The sequence below is a fragment of the Haliotis asinina genome, chromosome 13, assembly GCF_037392515.1.
Source record: "Haliotis asinina isolate JCU_RB_2024 chromosome 13, JCU_Hal_asi_v2, whole genome shotgun sequence".
In the NCBI taxonomy this organism is placed as follows: Eukaryota; Metazoa; Mollusca; class Gastropoda; order Lepetellida; family Haliotidae; genus Haliotis; species Haliotis asinina.
In genome coordinates, this window is record NC_090292.1 from 6,875,053 (window position 1) to 6,894,338 (window position 19,286).

General features: G+C 38.5%; 1 pseudogene; it reads left to right on the forward strand.

Moving 5' to 3' along the window:
• Positions 1-863: 863 nt before the first annotated feature.
• On the forward strand, positions 864-16,100 carry LOC137260390 (uncharacterized; annotated as a pseudogene).
• The last annotated feature ends 3,186 nt before the right edge of the window (positions 16,101-19,286 follow it).

Sequence of the window (19,286 nt, forward strand, 5' to 3'; positions counted from 1 at the left end):
TAGTCGTTCAGTGATACGATGCTTATCACCCTCATCTTCCGTTTCCTTGAGTTTTTTTTTTTCAAGAGCTATGTGCTCGTCGAGTTTAATCAGTTTCCCCATGTTGTTGACAAGTTCACTGCGTATGCGTTTCAAAGCTTAGTCTGTACATTTCCCTCACTGGAAATTTACGCCCCGGCAACGGTTTGTCCCAGTATTTACTCAACAGTTTTTCGACACTGTCAGACGCTTCTATAGCACGCTGTGTAATGTCAGTGGGGGATACCCCCACACCCCTAGAGCTGCCCGCAAGACCCGCCACAAGTTCGGATCGTAAGGTTTGCAGATTTTGAGTGATGGGGTATGGGGCGATTTGTAGTCCTTTGGTTTACACCACCATAAAACATGTTTTGTTTTTCACGGATAAATTAAGTACCATAACGACTGGATAGAGTTGAGAAAGCGAGTGGTTTTCTAGTGGGACTGTGGAATAGGAGTGCCACTATCATCTATGGTAAAGTTTGAATAATCTCGACCCTGAGGCTCGATGTAGTTTTTATCATTTTTTAATTCTTCGTAATAATTATCTACTGCTGTTTCTAACATTGAGGCTCTTGCTTGTGAACCAATAAACGAAGTATCTTCATCGTAATCAACATCAGAAGGAGCAGTAGCTCCAAAATCATCCATAGTTTTAAAATTATATTATATTAAATATTAATAATATATAATGTCATACGCTAGAAAGCTAAATCCTTTTCGAAGATTAAGAGAACCGCTAGGTGTCAAAGGCGTCCGCCAGTCGGTTACAATTACGAACAACCCAAGCACGATAGACCAGAATCAAGCATTGTTGGTTAGATTCCAAAACTTGGGTGAGAACGATGTCACAGTGCCAGGTACGTCATGATTGGTGTTTAACTCCAAGTTGACTTCAAACAACTATAACCGGGAGCTCGTGAATAATGTGGGTCATACTATAGTCAAAAATTAGCGACAAGAAGGTGCTGAGCATGGACGACAACGATGTGTTTTACTGTTACACAGACGTGTGGAAAAGTGAGGGAGAACGCGACGACAGCGTCTACCAGGGACTCGGCAGTAGAAAATTGAATAAGGTACGTATCGGGTACGCCTGTTGTGCCCTTAAGTGCACAATGGTCTTAAGTGCACAGAAAGCATTAATATTCATCAGAGGGCGGAGCTTATGTGACTGCGTCACATTCACAGCATAGTATCATCCGCTGGAGGGAGTGAACGATACAATGATACGCCTGATACAGTGCGACAGCTACAATATCCACGTGAGGTATATGTAAACATGAACTATGTGTGCCGTGTATTCAGTATAATGTGCTTTATTAAAGCTCCCGGCGGTGACGGAGTTCAAGCGACATTTTGTTTCAAGTCACCTCCAGATCAGTACTGCAGTAGCATTGCTGTCAGAACATTGACATGTCTTTGCTCAATTCTGACTGAACAGTCCGACTAAACACAGTTACAGCTCTTGACAACCAACCAACTAAACAATAATACAATGTATATATACACACATATTGCCAGGTCTCCACGTAATCAAGAGGCTGAAAAGCATCAACTCTGACAGGGTTAATCCAAGTAAGGCTAGCCATGTATGCCAATGTAATGCTACCCTTCCATGGCTGTCTTTGACGAGAATATTTGACAGGAAAGACTTCCGTCCTTATCCGCACTAAAATTTAACTTTGAGGAAAACGTTCTTAGAGTGTCATTCTCATGAGTTGAATATGTGCACGTTTCAGTATGTTAGGATACAATTAAAGAAACATGTTAAAACTGCCTGCTCAGTTAAGAAATATATATATTCAAGTGATATCATTTCACTAGAATGAAATTTATGGGGCGATAAGGCCAGAAGTCCTGTATAGGAGTCCTTAAGTGCACAGAAAAGCCTTAAATGCACAATGTTGTCTTGGCTCCTCCCTCCACCCTCTTGACTGTTTCTGGCTGGTACAGATCCCTTACCCCATCCCTTTGACCATGTACAAACGCATCTACACTGAATATTTCATTCACTCTCTCTCCCATTTCAGCCATCATGGGCCACTGTCTTGGCACCTCAGGCAAACAGTCAGTGTGCACCACAGAGGTGCTGTCAGGTTTTGAGGACAGATTCATCCAGCCCCAAGCATTCCAGAGGACTGGTAGGAAATGAAATGCATCTTGGTTTTGTCCTGTCTTTTCTAAATAAAATCCATTGTGCACTTAAGACCTTTCTGTGCATTTAGGGTCCTGTATAGGAGTCCTTAAGTGTAAAGAAAAGCCTTAAATGCACAATGATGTCTTGGCTCCTCCCTCCATCCTCTTGGCTGGTGCAGAGGCCTCACCTCATCCCTTTGACCATGTACAAACCCATCTAGACTGAATATTTCATTCACTCTCTTTCTCTATTTTCAGCCATCATGGGCCACAGCACAATCATAAATTAAGTAGGCACAGACAAGTCAAGTATTCTACACAACTGCCACACTAGCAAGCAAGAGGGAGGAAAGCTTCCCCTGCTTACTGAAATACTACTCACTTTTGGTGTGTTTAAAGCTGGAAGGCGTATCATTTATATATAATTAATTAAGCAGGAGAAAGAGAAGTTGATTGAAGCTAGCAAGGAATCAATACTAGTTCAATGATGTTTCCATATAAATCCTAACCTAAGGTAATGACGGAGTGATTACACCCATGAACGTAGCATTCAGAACATCTTATCCAGAGTAATAATCAAAAACTGCAGTAAATGTGTGAACAAGATTACTTGAAGTAGGATTAGCAATATAAGCACTTACCTCTGTGTGGTCATTACAGAAGTTATTGTTGCTTATACCATATTCTGTATTGAATTGCGCATTGTATGGCAAACTAATCAGCCCAGTACTTGGAATATTGTTCATGTTTTATTCCCCATAAACGGAATGTTAGTCAGGAGGGTTTAGACTCTCTGAACACAGGTTATCTCTAGGTCGTAGACTTGTACCGACTCTATGTGGCCACCCCATTTTATTTCATTTCTGTCAATAAGTTGTAAGCAGCTCCTTGTGACATCAAACTCTTTGCTGAGTTAATTTCCCACAACCAGACAATCATGCCAGTTAGGAAAGTGGTTACACCTGAACACTCATTGGCATGCCAGACCTTCACTATACCAGTCACTATATAAGGTTGGAATTAAGGGTTATTTCCTTTCAAAGATACCTAAAGGAGCATGCCTTCAACGTGTTTCGCATTCCAGGCCAATATTTTTCATTTTGGAAAATTTAAGAAGAGATTCTCATCCACTTTATGCCTTTTATACATCCCATCTAAACTCATGACCCACTTAAAAACTTCACAATACCTAAAATACCCACCTACCGCTCCGCGCGCCCGCTTACCCACCCACCTACGTGGTTACTTCGAATACTGATTTTGCCATATACTTGGGGGAACCAATTGCAATATTCTTGCAGATGAATTGTACGAGGATCACGCATCAAACAGACGGAAAACATGCAAATATGATGCGAAGCTTTGAAGGGCATTTAGAAGTAGGCAGTGTTTTAATAATTCTCTACGTATCAATGATACTTGTAGTGAACTCAGCAAAAATAATATTTGAAACATTACAACTATGTCTCATAATTCATCAATTCAGGTTTTAATAATACATTTTAACTGTGTGGAATATTTTCCAAAACTTCACTTAGAACAGTTGCCTGAAGAACGTGGCTGTGTATACAACAGTGAATGTAAACTTTAAATGGTAAGTACAGTCATGACAGTCTTGTAAAGGGAAGCGATGACCATCGCAAATAACATCAGAAAATGTACATTGTTTTAACATTGTCATAAAATATTTCAGGCCGGAGACATTTTACTGACATACAATGTGTGTCTGTGACTGTCCATGTTTCCTCCACATTGACAGTGATACTGACATACAATGTGTGTCTGTGACTGTCCATGTTTCCTCCACATTGACAGTGATACTGACATACAATGTGTGTCTGTGACTGTCCATGTTTCCTCCACATTGACAGTCATACTGACATACAATGTGTGTCTGTGACTGTCCATGTTTCCTCCACATTGACAGTCATACTGACATACAATGTGTGTCTGTGACTGTCCATGTTTCCTCCACATTGACAGTCATACTGACATACAATGTGTGTCTGTGACTGTCCATGTTTCCTCCACATTGACAGTCATACTGACATACAATGTGTGTCTGTGACTGTCCATGTTTCCTCCACATTGACAGTGATACTGACATACAATGTGTGTCTGTGACTGTCCATGTTTCCTCCACATTGACAGTGATACTGACATACAATGTGTGTCTGTGACTGTCCATGTTTCCTCCACATTGACAGTGATACTGACATACAATGTGTGTCTGTGACTGTCCATGTTTCCTCCACATTGACAGTGATACTGACATACAATGTGTGTCTGTGACTGTCCATGTTTCCTCCACATTGACAGTGATACTGACATACAATGTGTGTCTGTGACTGTCCATGTTTCCTCCACATTGACAGTGATACTGACATACAATGTGTGTCTGTGACTGTCCATGTTTCCTCCACATTGACAGTGATACTGACATACAATGTGTGTCTGTGACTGTCCATGTTTCCTCCACATTGACAGTGATACTGACATACAATGTGTGTCTGTGACTGTCCATGTTTCCTCCACATTGACAGTCATACTGACATACAATGTGTGTCTGTGACTGTCCATGTTTCCTCCACATTGACAGTGATACTGACATACAATGTGTGTCTGTGACTGTCCATGTTTCCTCCACATTGACAGTGATACTGACATACAATGTGTGTCTGTGACTGTCCATGTTTCCTCCACATTGACAGTGATACTGACATACAATGTGTGTCTGTGACTGTCCATGTTTCCTCCACATTGACAGTGATACTGACATACAATGTGTGTCTGTGACTGTCCATGTTTCCTCCACATTGACAGTCATACTGACATACAATGTGTGTCTGTGACTGTCCATGTTTCCTCCACATTGACAGTGATACTGACATACAATGTGTGTCTGTGACTGTCCATGTTTCCTCCACACTGACAGTGATACTGACATCCGGAGGGCATCCTCATCCTAAAAACAGAACAACATAGTACAAACTCACATGAAAATCACTAACATAGAACAAAATCCCATATTTGCATGTTATTGCTACCTCTTTTCACCATATTTATGACATGTTCATGACCGTATTAACTTCTGAATCATGACAGCTGAGCGCCTCCAGTCCCAGAGGCTGTGCATCGACGGAAAGAGCAAAAGAATGACATTCCAAACTGCCTCAATCTGGCACATCAGATCGTCTTGATTATTTTACACCAGAACATACGAGTATGAGTCATTTGTAATGTTTTGACATCGCGATCGTGGTACGGTATATACTGCTTAATTATGCATATGTACATGAAACAAGATGTACAAAGATGATGTTAGTCCAGATTAGGCGGTAGTAACATTAACTAGCCTATGAAAATGAAAACTTGGATACCTGAAATGACAAACGCTGAAATCTGACGGCAAAAAAAATTCGTTTAATATCAGGGAGTGTCAGTGTCGGTATGGGTTGGAAACCAAGCAGTAATCATATATTGCGCGTCCCAACAACATTCACAGTAGGAGTTTCTAATGCTCAAAGAATGCGCTTGTGGGTGGGTTCAGCAAATTTAAACGTAATAATGTTTCTGTTACTTTGACGAGTGTACACATCTAATTAAAGGGGCACTGATGCGGAGCAATTTCCGTGGACTGATGGAAACGTTTGTTATTGTTTTTCTCCCCTTAGTACCCGGATGATATCCCAGAATTCGTGACTGGTTCGTGACTTCTGCTGCGCAGTCCATATGCGCAATTGAGAGTTTAATTATAGACAGATCACTAAAGTGAAGTCATTTTACTTAATTACAAATGTATTATGAAAACGAATGAAACACTTTGAATGTGCCACTTTAATCTGCCAGTGGTAGAAATGGTCAAAAACTATTAGGACGGACAAATAACGAGGCCAATGTACGTCTCTATATTTTGTCTCGCGACCCTAGTTAGTTTATTGTCATATTTGTATGAATTTGAAGATTAATGAAAGAACACATGGTCTGCTTATACTGATAGTAAATTTCTAACATGACTGTAACATTTAAACATTGTATAGATTGACAATGTGGATCCTGTTTCACACACATACGCGATCTAGTGTGTTTTCTGTCATATAGATTGTGCTGAATGTTGCAACAATTAAATTAAAACCAAATGCAAATAATGAATTTAAAACAGACTACTACCTTGTTAAGGAATGTATCTATCACTATCCACATAAAAGGACGATATTCCATTCATCTGCAGCTGGTACATAATCCTGCTCTATCTTGTGTTTCTTACAACAGTCTAATTTGCGACCACATCCTTTCACGTCTTTCACATTGGTAAACCTCTCATTGGTCACCCAAGATAGCACACCTGGCAACTAATTGTATGATGTCCGCCATTTTAAGTAATTTAGTTAACCAGTAATGAGCAATCAATCAATCAACACAATGGTGGTTAATTCTTTGAATGGAGGATGTTGTTTCCACACTCGCACTTTACGACAGGATGTAGTCAGTATAGATTAGTACATCTACACACACTGCCTGTTGACAAATCCGCTAGAAGATACAAGTAATTAATCAATCAGTGTGTTATCGGCTAATCCTTTGATCGATGTTTATTTGGATAACTCAGCTGACAAACCCTCTTGCATCACTTACATGCACATATTACATAACATACAATACATTTGCCACTACAAACCTTAATTTATAATGTTGAGTATTTACTCCAGACAGGAGAAATGCCAAATGGGAACCTTTGTTGAGTAACCTGAGTGGTGTTACCTCTAATTATTCCTGTTATAAACTCATTAACTGACCATGAAGTGAATGATGACAAATAACACGTGTAGGTTTAGACCATCAAACAGCAAAGAAGATGTAATCTCTGTGTCGCATGCAGCCTGAAAACACTTATGGGCCGAAGGTGTTTTGCGGATACCAACGGAACTTCGTTACATAAGAAAAACATACAGACATTTGCTGTGTAGTTGGGAAAATAGGTGTAATCATGGTTTACTACGTGTACGTAGACATCATAATTTCACGTAACATGACTAAATATCGAGGTAAACAAACAGAAATAGGATCAAATTGGATCAGTCACTATACCACCCAGCCATCCGAAAAAGACTACACTGCTGGGATATTTTGTTACTTTGGGGGTTTTTTTTGTTATTTTTTAAATAATGGCATATGATGGGCATCCGGCCTCCTGACTGTTTAGGTGAGGAAATTCTGCTAATGTGGACCGGAGCCCAGTCCCTTTGTCCGTCACGGTCGAGGGAGCGGGCGCTGACCAATTTGCAGTTTGGTTTCGTAATTAGACCGTTGGCGAGAAACATTATTCGCTCCGCATCAGTGCCCCTTTAAACATCTGTAATCCAATGGTGTATTTTCACGGCGAAAAGAGACCCCCTATACCCTAGCACATTTCCTTTCTCTTATTCAGCCTTTCCTGACATATTTATGAAGTTGAATTCCAAGCCCTGTAATAACCAGAACTGTGCGTATCTGAATAATGTTCACGAACACGTGAAACGTCCTTGCACATTACTGTCACGCGAACCGTACAACTAACGTCAACAGTGTATTGGAAATAGTGCACAGCTTCGTTGTGCTTGCTTTTGATTTCACCTAAACTGATATCATACAATGCAAATGAGTTAAATTGCGGACATTCCTCGGAAATAAGTGGATTATTTGTTTCTTGTGAGAAGATGTTTTTCTCTCTATGAATGAAACCCAGGGTAACAGTTCTCCGCCATTCACGGAGAACTAGCCAATGACAGCACGTTTTGGACTTCCACAACCAATCGCTATAACTTCCGGGAAATTCAAGCTTATCATCAGAGAAGACTGGAGATGGTTGAGTTTGGTATATAAGAATGATCCTGTTTGTCTTGTACTTCACATGAAAATGTCTATTGATTTGTGTCAGGTTGAAGACTTTATCATCAGTGAGTGTTGGGCCCCGAGTATTGCATCCTGCCATCGACGGTTGACGCGGTTGACGCAAGGTGTTCGGATTGACGTTTGAAGTTTGAGGTATGTGTAGTCATGAATGTAAACATCGCATGTTTCGTGTATGGCTTCACCTCCAGTAGTGATAAAGTGCATGAACATTACTTCATGTCTCTATCGCCCTTTCCGTACTGATAATGTCACGGACTCAGTCCTGTTTCATCTGTGGTGGTGAGATATCCTCGATATGGTATGCCATTTTTTAGCTTTAGGAAGCGATAATTCGTATGTTACTTGTAATCTTTTCAGTAAAACACATCGACATATTTAAAACTTTGTCACAAATACTATATACTTTTTCATGGAAAATGCCTCAATTTTCGCTATAAAATGCGAACATATAACCATTTCATTGAAACATTTCACACATTTTTCCAACCTTGTGTGTAATGATGACAAAATGTTGAATAATGAAGCAATTTTGGGCTTAGTTTGGCAGTATAATAATTTCACCGCTACACAGTTGCATGTTCATACATACAGAATTAAGTTGAATACAAAAAGAAATTATTGGGATAGATTACTGAACTTCATGGATAACAGTGGAAAATTTAGGTGGGTGTCTGATTCAATAATGTGATTATTATTCCAGTACATGTGTAATGATGTGTTTCGCCCTAGTGGGGATAAGCCAGGATGCTGCCAATGTTTTATTATCGATCATTCTAAAATATTTATTGTCGGAAGGATACATCTTTACAAACCTGGCATGCAGTGTAAGTGTGTGTCTGGGTAGCTGGAAAGCCATGGAAAAACCTTTTTGTTACACACATATTCTTTCCTAATGATATCGTAGTTTAACAAACGTGTGTGTGTCTGTGCGTGTGCATCTTAAGAGAGTGGTTAAGGCTGCCTGAGGGTCAAGAAGGAGATCACTTTCACTCTTAAAAATCTATACTGATTAGGTAAAAATACCTGTAGCAACCCTGTAGCAACCCTGTAGCAACCCTGTAGCAACCCTGTAGCCTGTGTATTATACCAAGCATCATCATAGGGGATGGTATGTCTGAGCTTTTTCTGGCTTTAGTTTAATTTCATACTTCCACAGTACTATGATGTTTATGCGAAACATATGTTCAGATATGCTCAAGGCAAGTATATGGTGTTAGCAGTCACATACTTCCATTTATGACGATGGAACTTGTTCATTTACAGTACTGTTATTTGTAGGTCAGTTTCCTGGAAACATTGTCAGGATGTCGGATCATTTAAGGAAGACCACACACAGCAGTACAACCTCTGTGAAAAGTGTAAGTACAGACTGTAAAATATTCTACCGTGGTAATGTGTATATGTTGCACATTTTTATTTAGCTCCTGCAATTGGGCATACAAAGTATGTGGTCTGGACTACCATTTGTATGAAATGTTTTTCCAGTTAAAGTCATTTACATTGAATACGTTGTATGTAGGACATTGTATGCTGAAGAGTGTGAGTTCAAATACTTCATGAGACTGAAACCCCAAAAGTTATGTACTTAGAATGTTAAATTATACATACAAACAGGGGTGGCAACTTTCTGTGGGTCTGATTTCTGATGATTATATTTCACAAAGAATCGTCTTCCATTTCACTACACAATATTGTATTTCCAGTTGTTTGTTGCCACTCCTGATATAATAGGATGCATGTCTGTCAAAGTTCATTTTAACACATCATTATGATTTCATACACGTATGGCCATATGTACCTTACTAAGTTGTGCAATAGGCGATTCCATGGATTTCTGATTTCTGACTGTTGCCTTTCCGTAAGACTGGAGATAAGCACTGATGATGTAGCAGCATGTTTACTTTGTAAGCTATATTTTTTATGTCATGTAAGTGTAGCCATTATTCCTTAGACGTGATGATTTATCAAGAAATGCTTAAACATGTAGTCACTTGGGATCAAACACTGCAATAAGCAGAAGGCCGTTCTTCACAATTATTGGAGTACTTATCAACCTTGGCATAACTCGGAAACCAAATGAGCATCTCACGTTTTCTACTGCGATTTTGTGTGACAACTTTTGTAAAAAATGGCCAATGTTCATTTTCATTAAATTTTATACATTGTCAAGGTTATTCAACTTCTAAAAATGCCACTGTTTCTAAGTATGTTGGAACCTGATTGATTTTAATGCATTTCAGACATCAAGACACAGATCTGTTGGCGTGCTTTCTGATGAGCACTATGAATGGATTGAGTGCCAGCTGAAAGGTACTGACATTCCACAGGAAACCAGGACGTATAGATTCTACAATGCCCGCAAAAGAATACAAAAGTTCCGATTACATTTGTAGCAGGTTCATAACCCTGTCTATGGTGACTACAGACAGGAAACAGTTGACAATGAAGGAAAGATTGTGATTCAGAGTTCTGAAGTGAACAACATCATCTCGAAGTTTTACAAAGAGTTGCGAGGTTCCGGTGCCAAAAAAATAAAGACCATGACAGATGAATATTATGGTGGGATGACACAAGGAACCATACAGGACTTTATTGACAGGCAGGCAGACAAACAGCAACTGCGTCCCAGATTCACCAATGTGCCCACCCTGAAACCGGTGATTTCCCAAAAACCCATGGAGCGACATCAGGTCGACCTTGTTGACCTGTGTGGAATGCAGGTTGACGTTGACGGTGAATCATTCTTGTACGTGCTCTCAGTATTAGATGTCTTTACCCGATTTCTGTGGCTTCCACCACTAACAAGCAAAAGTACCTCCTCAGTAGCGTTGGAACTGCATCGGATATATTTTGAATATGGATGGGAAGCCCACAAATTCTGCAGTGCGAACAAGGATCAGAATTTAAGGTGCTGTGAACCAGTTATGTATAGACATGGAAACTAAAATTGTCCGTAGTCGAGCTCACCATCGCCAGTCGCAAGGAAAGGTAGGTGGCAAATATCAATAAAATTTAATATGTGGTGTATAAAGTTAATACTTAATGTTACAGTTGCAGAGGCACAGTAGTGCTTGATATGAAGGATGTAATCTTTAACCCATGGTACCACCACTCATTCATAACAATCACATCAAGTGATGCACACTATGTGTCACAGTAACAGTCACACAGGATTCAGTGGAAGTTTGTCATCATTGTCATTTGTAGTGTTGAGAATATGTGCGTCTCTTTACGTTGAATGAATCAATTTGTTGGTCAATTCACATATTTATTCCATGACACCATGTCAGAAGCTTCTTTTTGGGAATGTTCTCTCATTCTGCCTTTTTATTTTATCTTATGTGCAGTTTACTGTTTATTGACTTATGTTGTATTTGCTGATTGAATTGTTTTCTGTATTTCTTATGTTCTCTCCAGAGTGAGCGTCCACACAGAGATTGGAAGACCCATTTAGAATTTGACTAAAGGAACATTTCTGAAGGGGACACTGTCAACTGGGTCGAAAAGCTACCGGCGTACGCACGAATACACAACAAAAGCCGCCATTCAGCTCTGAGTAAAGTTTGACATTAACTTGTATCAGTGAGATCTTTCATATGACCATGTCATATATTGTGAAGAACAGATTCTCCCTATGTCTGGTTCATATAGTAATGATGCAATTGCAACATTGAGAACAGGTACCATTGGGAAACCACCCCAAAATAGCAATGATTTATGACTTCTTTCAGATGCATAGTTATCCCAATGATGCTAATGTTCACAAGTTACTCTGAACATGACATGAGAACACACCTATGTATAAAAACTTTATATGTTTACAGGTTGTTCGCCGTACCATGCTATGACTGGTTGCCCCCCAGTGCACTTCAGAAATGTGTTGAAAACAGGAAATGCAGTGGACGCATACTCTTGTTCTGAAGGGGAACATTCAGAACAATCTACAGAGAGTAATGGGGTAGAGATCACATCAAATAATAATGGCCATAATATTGTTGACATTGTGCACTATATATGACAATTGTATACAAGTGCGATTTAATAGTTTCAGTTAACAATTGGTAGTAACAGTAAAATTTCTGTTATTCAAATATGAGTACTTTCTAGTGTAAGTAATTTCATGATCATATTTTATGTCTTGCCATTGGCAGGTAATGTACATAATACATTCTAAAAACACTTCAGAACACTGACAACCAGGAAGGGACAACGAGGAAGAGAATAGAGACCCTTACATACATGAGAAGGAACGTATTAAACTTGTCACATATCAAATCATCACAAATGGTGAATAAACACCGAAAAAGTGCGCCAGTGCGCCAGGAAGTAGGTGAGAAAGTGTTAGTGAGGATCCAGGGAAAGGACAGCCGACTAAGAAGAGGAGGTCCCAAAAAAGGAAGAAAACTGTGTTCTGAGGGAACCATTGTTGACATTCACTCTGAAACGTGATATATACACTAGCTGACAGTACTGTGATAATTTGAACTATTCAATATTTAAATTATTTACTTGGTTCTGAAGTTTTATGACTTCACTTGCTGTTGCTGAGGTGGAAGCACCATTTCGTTTTCCAGAACATGACTCAGCAACAGCTTCATTCCCCATTTAATAAATCTTCATCTTCACCACCATTGCCTTGTGTCGTCTTGAGCAGCAGCCCAGAGCCGAACCATCAAACACACGGCCACACAAAGAAAAAGAGGAGGCCAGCCAAAAGAGGGAATTCACATGACAAAAACGGTATGACAACCTGAGACAACTTTATTGTGCATATAGTCAACATCTAGACTGGCTGTATGTCTGTGCGCCATGTTAAATGGGACAAATCATATGTATTACAATTTCTTGATATATATCTCACTACGTTGTGGTCCTTGTTGTAGCCCCATCCTCGGGTTGAACTGAGCAGAAAAGGTGAAGCTCAAGTGTTAACTCTGATATGTTCTTGTTTCCATGTGCTAACAGAAAAAACAAAAACAAAAAACATTGCAATATTTCAGAATGAATGTACATATATATGTGGAATTTATGGCGAAAATAGGACACCTTTTGCTGTTTTCACCGAAGACTGAAGTGTAATTAATTACGTTTTAAATTTTAAGAAGTTACTGTTTCCGTATCAACAATTTATGTACGGACCATTTCATTAAAAGTAATAAGATATCCTTAATACAGTTGTGTGTTCTGAAAAACCAGACTGTGAACTGCTTTCTTTTCTATTCCATAAAACATTTGCCTTTCTAATTTAGCCGTTGATAGTGATGTATGCATAACTTATCTTTTGAATTCTGAGATTCTAAAAGTGAAACATCGAAGGCACCGGCATTACTTTATGCTGATGATATGCACTTTTTTGCATTATGTCGCAATGTGATGGCATCACTGAGCCATTGTAGTTTGCCTCCTTGTAATCGAACACGTTCTTGCATTACGTCTCCATGCATGTCAGTTGTGATTGCCTCGTGCAGCCTCCCACAGCAGACCACTCTGCTGCATCCTGTTTTGGGCTTGCAGTTTCTCAGCTGACATCACTTGTGGAAATGTTATCTTTTTGGACAGTTGAAATGTTTTGACTCTGAATCTTACACGATATGGTAGCGTTCGCAATGTTTACACATTCCCACAGTGTAACTGTGGAATGTCTTGACTTTCATCCACATGTGCTGATTTAAGTTTATGTCGGCAGCCGAAATGCAAACACACCTGTTCCAATTCACATTGACCCCTATGGTTTACTTTTATCACTGATGTTAGCTAGGACAACAGAATGTGGGTCTCAACCCAATAAGAGTTATAGAGTCTGTACTTTACTGAGAAAAGTGTAAAAGTAATGGATTTTGTACTTTACTTAGAACTTATTATTGGCATTGAATATTCACTGGTGTGTTACGAAAGCCAAGAATACCAGATAAGACAGACATTGTGTCATCAACTGACTATCTTATATGATTTGTTCTTTCAAAATGTGTCAGGCTGAGGCATTTGTCCTCTTCTGATGACATGTTTCAAGTAGTAAGTGTCCAAAACATGACATGTTATACTCATTCATGACCACATGAACTAAGGATTGAAATGGCACTAAATGAACATGGAGGATTTTTCCCAGAGCATAGTGGGTGGAAATTGTGTGTATATGTTACTCTTTTAGTTCTAAATTGAAGTAAAGTACCAAATTCTACATTGTCCCAATGCAAGGCATCCCTTTATGCTAAATGAATATATATCTTTCTACTTTTCAGGAAAGAGAGAGGAAATTTCCAACAAGGGCGGATTCAGTGAAACTAAAAAAGGTATTAGCTGATTAGTATAAGACTCATAAAATGAATAAAGGTTAATGTGCATAAATTGGTATGCCAAAAGTGCACAGAAGACCATGTTTGTTCCTCTTAAAGCCTAAGATATGTCATTTCCTTTCTCCATTCATCTCTGAATAGTAAATGCTACTTTTGTTCATGCATTGTGTGATGACTATGTGTGATGCTATGACATGTGTATCCGCAGGACACAAGGCACCAACAATGAGAGAACTGGCGCTAGAGGCCTCATTTTACAATCTTGAGATTGTAAATAATAAAGGAGAAGGCAATTGTATGTTTATTGCACAACAGCTGTAAATACATGACGTTGACATGGTCAGTCACATACAACTAAGGGAGAAGGTCATGCAGTATGTGCAGGTAAGCAAATGATCATGAAGTTGTACAGTTGTCTTTGCTGAAGTTGTTTGACACATTCATGAAAGAAGAGAAGGAAACAAAGTGATGTGCTTTTGTGTTTAAGTGTTTCATCCTTATACTGTGACTGGATCACCTGCATCCTCTCTGCTGCATGTCGTATTGCTATCTGTAATAATGACGACAGTAATCATACGTAATATGCTCCATGTTTTGGGCTCTATAAATAAGTAACAGCCTTCATTCCAGGTACAAGCAAATGGCAAAATTTGCATTTGTTGGGGAAGCGACGTACCTTCAAAGACTTCGTGGATAAGAAGCACTATCCCTCTTTCATGGATTACGTGAAGAAGATGAAAATGTTGGGAGAAAGGGGGGACAATATCATCTTACAAGCAACAGCGGACCTGTACAAGGTGACAATCACAGTGATAAGCACTATAGCCAACAGACCCATATTCATCGAACCATCTGAGAAGAAAGACAGCACAGCAGTTTTGAGTACAGGCCAGTTGTGCGAACTACACTATGTCACACTCATTCCCATGACCCCAGAGAAAGGTTTGTGATTCACATGGACATGTATGGTGCAGATAGAAGATGTGTGGGTGTGCACGTTGTGCAAGCAATAAGAACTTATTGAGTCTTAGTGACACATGCCAAATTGTCTGTACAATATGTGAAGTCAATGGTTTGTGTTCCACTGTGTGTTACCTCTACCAAATCAAAGTACCCTTTAAGCACAACTCACATGGATATGTGAAGCACCTTTATGTTGCAACACAGTGCATCATATGATTGCTGTAATATAAATGAAATCAAGTATAAAATGTGCAAACATTTTGTTGTCCATACATGTTGGTGTTCTCTTTACGCCTCACTTGCAATTTGGAGAAAAATTCAATGCTTTTGCATGTGCAGAGACACAAGAAATCCATGTCAGTAAGTCAGACACCGATGAATCTGATTCATGAGATTCGAAGTACGAAATAAACCCAACTGTCAGGGAAGATAAGGTATGTTCAAAGCAAAATGAGAAACTTGAAGACGAATGAGGAAGTCATCCAGGCATGATCTCTAGTGATTTAATCATTTAAATGATAGATACCTTACTTTTTCTTCAAACTGAAATCTTTTAGTCCTAGATATGATGGTATGTTACCAGAGTTGACTACATAATGTTTTTTTCCAAACAATTTCAAAGATATAAAGATACAGATGTACTTTGTGTATTTTTTAAAGATCATAAGGAAACAATCACATGCTTCCAGGTGTTTTCATTAGAATTTGTTTCTGATGTTATTTTAACTGTTATATTCACAGGAGGAAGATGTAGTCGCTCATCTGGAAAGAACTGCTCTTCGAGATGCACCGTGAGGTTCTTTTGCACATAACATGGATTGACTTTTCTTTGAATTGAGGTTAATTGTTGCTCTTTCAAACTGTTCATTACTAAGAATTGCCTGTGTAGATTCGGCTGTAATGTATTCATGAAAACTGACTTTGACTGACTGACGTTGACTGACAGATGAATGCTTGCGTACTACATCAGGATAGACGTTTCACGAATCAGGGGCATGAAGAGATCTGTACAGCTCTGATGAGGTTCAAAAAACCACAATGTAAGCAAAAATAATTTCACAATCTTTGCTCAATGCACTTCAAACTTATTTACTTTAAGCATTAACAAACTTTACACTGTGCACTAAAACTGCACAAAAACACACGGTTGAATATACACTTGAACAGCACTTCACTAAACTTAACAAAAATTGTTTACCAGTAATTATATATAACTCATTACTAGTACAGCTAATATAGGAATAAAAGTAGAAGTGATATGAATTCAAAGTAACTTACATTTGTTCCTTAACATGCTGTAATTAGCAGACAGTGAGGTGAGCAACTTTCCCGCATGGTGGTCAGGCACAGACTGAAGAGCATGCTTTTTTAGATCGTGTGCTACCTTAGGTATGTCATGTGATAAACAAGTGCTGGAAATGAGGCTAATTTAAATAAATTATGAATATTAGTTAAATTGATTACACAAGTTTTGGCTGGTGCAAGTGGGGTTTGAACCTGTATGTTTAGGATTTCACATCCACAGCCATAACCATTAGACCAACGAGTTAAAATGTTTGAATTTGAAGTTTTAGTAAATTTGAGTTTAAGATGAAGTTTAAACTTTAAACAATATTAACACATAAAATTATTGGAATATTGAAACATGCAATCTTGCATTTACAATCTGTATCAAGTATACTTTTGTGAAGGTATCTGGCAATGGTTATGGATATGTTCTAAGTTATAATTCCCCACACTGGAAGGAAGCATGTGGTTGTAGATGAAAAACTGGTGGTTGTGTTCTTGTAACAAGTACAAAAAAGACCTTCTGATTTACTTTCCGCTGTAAACATATAAACTACAACGAAATGCTATTCATCCATGTATTAGTGTCACTGACATGCATTTTGTACTTTTTTCAACCTTTTAGATGCAAGAAAAGATCACGCTGTACCTCACTTCAACTTTGACATCAACAAGATTGAAAGATACACGGTATGAACTTTGTATATTCTATGACAGAGATAGCATTCCTTACATGAGGTTTTAGGTAGTATCAGAGGAATGGACAAGATGAAATATTTGGCTTTACAACAATTAATGATATTGATGTACTTCATTAAATACAATGTGGTATTATTGTTGTCATTATGTACAAAGGATAAAGTATTCCACACATAATACATGTTGTTTGTGATTCCAGCAGCATGTTGAAATTGGCTTAATAAATGTGGTTATATACATGTTAGATAGTATGACATGCATTAAACCACATCACTTGGTCAGTATTATTTCCTTCTGACCGATGTTGTTAGCCACCAAAACTGAATCAGTCTGAACATTTCTTTCTTGAAACAGGAGGATATACTCGGGGATATCAAGATTTTTCAAATGCAAGGTGGGAAAGAGACGCGAACGTCTGGCAAGAAACCACCTCATGTAAGAATACTTTATTGTGCTCGCGTCAAATTAACATCTGATTGTTAGAGAAATTGTAGCTGTTCATATCACATGCAGTGTTTTAATTTTGTGGTAGGATTTCATTGAAGATTATGGATTACAACTTCTGTAATTCTAAAGAACATGTTCTTCTTATACAGGTTCTTGTATTGTTTTGAGATATGCTATAGAAGGTGCGATCCGTACGAACTTGTTCGTTCTGACCAACATCTAAGGATTTTGACACACATGGATGTTTAGGGAGTGCCTTTCGCTGTATTTTATTCATTTTGACATGCATCAACACCAGTCTATGTTCATGTGTAACTGATCATATTAAAAGTTTAATGAGCTAGTTTTTTTCACAAAAAACAACTAACATTTTTGAGTGATGATTCAGACGAAGTTAAGTATAAATGAAAACCAGTCACTGATGTAAACCACCAGTGCTCAGGTGGATAGCGTCTGATTGATGGTTTGATGGTTTTGACACTTTTTCAAGAATGATGTGACAGTGCTGCACAATGTGTTACATGATGGAAACCAAGTTCAGTACATAAATTGCTTCTTGCAATGAATGCAACAATCTGTACCTGCTACCAAGCAATAGACCCGTACTCAAGAAGAAATAAAAGCACTATGTTTGACTATACATGTAAACAGAAGTTGGTTCAAGTTCATCTTCATAACGTATAACATGAAGGCATATCTTATGCAGGCTATGCATGAAACAAGTAATTGCCATTTACAGAGATGGCATCGTTCGTTTGCTCGTGATCAACCATACTGATTGATGAATTTGGATGATTTGGAATGACTTAGTGATTATATAATATGACCAAGTGTAAGACAGTGAAATATTGCCAAATATGAAATGTTGCCATTGTACCGCACTAAATCCCTTGTTCTAGGATAGTAACATTGACATTTACCTGATCTAGACAAAAAAGGATGGTGATATTTGTAGATATTTTGTTTTCGTTTAATCCAAGAGGAATACAGAAATTTGTGCCACCAATGTGATAGTGACACGGGTGTGAAATAATGATTTTTATAATCCAAAAGTGTCTCCCACGGGAGATGTCACTTGTGTGAAATCAAGCGATAGGTCCTATTATGGCAGTGCAGTGTTGAAAGATATTTTTCATTGAAAACTAATGAAGAATGATTTTTTATTGTAACGAAATTATCTCCAGCGAGTCTACTGATATCAATTTTATCAACATTTGTTGTTTAAGTTGCTATAACTGGTATGAACTCACTCGGGTGAGATTCTCTATGAACCAAGACCTTCCTACATCAACAGTGTCTGTTGTAGCATGATGTGCCAGTGGTCTCCCCCACACTCGCATGTAAACAATGACACACATTTTGATTGTGTGGTTCGAATTAAGAAGGTAGAACAGATGCTTGGACTGGACATGTTTTTGTAAAACAAATTATGCCCCCTGGCTACTGTGTATTTTGTGAAATATTAGGAATTTTTCCTAGGCAGAGAAATTCCTCTTTGAGAGCTGAGATCTGCTAAATTAGTTCAGAAAATTCTGTGCTAAGAGTGCA